This window comes from Orycteropus afer, unplaced genomic scaffold (assembly GCF_000298275.1).
Source record: "Orycteropus afer afer isolate SDZICR_OR568_19922 unplaced genomic scaffold, OryAfe1.0 scaffold00638, whole genome shotgun sequence".
NCBI lineage: Eukaryota > Metazoa > Chordata > Mammalia > Tubulidentata > Orycteropodidae > Orycteropus > Orycteropus afer.
Genome location: NW_006922225.1, coordinates 249,353 through 251,599, shown reverse-complemented (window position 1 = coordinate 251,599; position 2,247 = coordinate 249,353).

The window sequence follows — 2,247 nt, the reverse complement described above, 5'->3', positions numbered from 1 at the left end:
AAGGTTGAGGGGCTTTCACCCAGCCCCTAGAGCCTGGCACTTTGAACTTGGACTTAAAGCCTCCAAATTGTAAGAATACACTCCTGTTTGTTAAGGCCATCCCATTTGTGGTATATTTGTCAAGGCGGCACTAGGGAACCAGCACAGGTGCTGTGGCGTCGGCGTCAACTCCTAGTGACCAGGTGTCCAACAGCACGAAACGCTGCCCGTCCTGTGCCAGCCTCACAATCCCCGCTGCACCTGAACCCACTGCTGCACCCACTGGGTCAGTCCATCTCATTGAGGGCCTTTTCTTTTCTTCATTGACCCTCCTCTTTACCAGGCATGATATCCTTCTCCAGGGAATGGTCCCTTCTGACATGACCAAAGTAGGTGAGAGGAAGTCTGGCCATTCTTGCTTCCAAGGAGCATTCCGGCTGCACTTCCTCCAGGACAGATTTGTTCATTCTTACGGCAGCCCATAGGGAGCTCTAGTGGTGTAGTGCCTAAGGCATTTGACTGTTAACCAGAAGCCTGGAAGTTCAAACCCACCAGCCACTCCTCAGAAGGAAGGTTGGGCAATCTACTTCCGTAGTGATACCACCTCGGAAACCCAAGGAGGGATCGCTATGAGTCGGATCCGACTTGACAGCAGTGAGTTTGGTTTGGTTTTGGTCTATGGCAGTCCACGGAGCTTGCAGTATTCTTCACTAACACCGTAACTCAAAAGCATCAACTCTTCTCCTGTCTTGCGTATTCATTGTCCAGCTTTCACACGCATATTTGGCAACTGAAAGCACCATGGCTTGGATTAGGTGCACCTCAGTCTTCAAGGAGACATCTTTGCTCTTCAGCACTTTAAAGAGGTCTTTTGCAGCACATTCGCCCAGTGCGATATGATGTCTGATGTCCTGACTGCTGCTTCCATTGGTGTTGATTGTAGATCCAAGTAATATGAAATCTTTGACAATCTCAATCTTTTCTCCATTTATCATGATGCTGCTTATTGGCCCAGTTGTGAATGAATTATTCAGAAAAAAACAAGTCACACACACAAACAGCACAATGGCAACCCAGGAAGTGTGCTACAGTGGAAACGTCTGAAGTGGGGAGCTCGGCACGTCGTGTTGCGCCACTGTGGCACTAGCAGCAACAGCAGCCCCGACCCCACGTCACCAACCCTGAAGGGACAGGAAGGGTCCAGTGCCCGGCTCGCTCCCAGCTCCATCGCCTCTTAGACCCCACCTCCTGCTCTGGGCTTAGGAGACACTGCTTGCCCACCCACCCAGAGGAGCAGTGTGCTAGAGGGAGGGGAGGTTGGGGATAGTGGGGCTGGCTCTTCTCCTGGTGCCCGGGGTCCTGTGTCTCCTGGCAGATCAGTGCTTCCGAATATCGCCTGGCAGTGCCCTCCTGTTGTCTCTCCTCCCTCCCCTGCCCATCCCGTTGGCCACCTTAACGTTTCTATTGTAGCCCTTGCTCTCCTGGAGCCCAGACAGGTGACATTTTCGGGGGCCTGAAGTACACCAGGAGAAGTTTCAGCCTTTAAATTCTCTCATTCGTGTGCCGTAGGTAATATCAGCTTTCTTTTAATTTTATAGGAACTCTGGTGATGCAGTGGTTAGAGCGTTGGGCTGCTAACCAAAAGGTTGGTGATTTGAACCCACCAGCCCCTCTGTGAGAAAAAGATGAGGCAGACTGCTTCTGTAAAGATGACAGCCTTGGAACTGGGGCAGTTCTACTCTGTCCTGTAGGGTCACTATTGTCAGAATCAATTTGATGGCAGTGGGTTTTGTTTTGTTTTTGGCTTTTAACTTTATAGGTAAGGAAACTGAGGGTTGGAGAAGCCAGCAAGGCAAACCTGTGGCTCTAGCTCAGACTGATTTGATCCCTGGCCACCTCTCCTCTGCCTCCCGCCACGGCCAGGGCACAGAAGAGGTGTGCTCAGGCCGAGAAGGCAGTGGCTTCACTGGGGTCGGGGTCACTCAGTGCAGTAACTCAGTGTCCCCCTCCCCCCGGACCTCCTCCTGTTACCAGACCACACGGACCCTTAGTATTGTTTATGATCAGTTTCATTCAGAGAATATGTGGTAAATACAGGTATACATTGCCTGAATGTGGTGTTTCTTAGATTCTGTGAATACCAACAACACAATTGTTTGGTAAACTCTTTCTACATTGAATTACAACATAATCAGTAACTGAGCAGAAGTCTTTTGATTTTTCTCCTTCTTTTCTGTTAGTTACTGCTTCATTCTCAAAAAAGTTCTT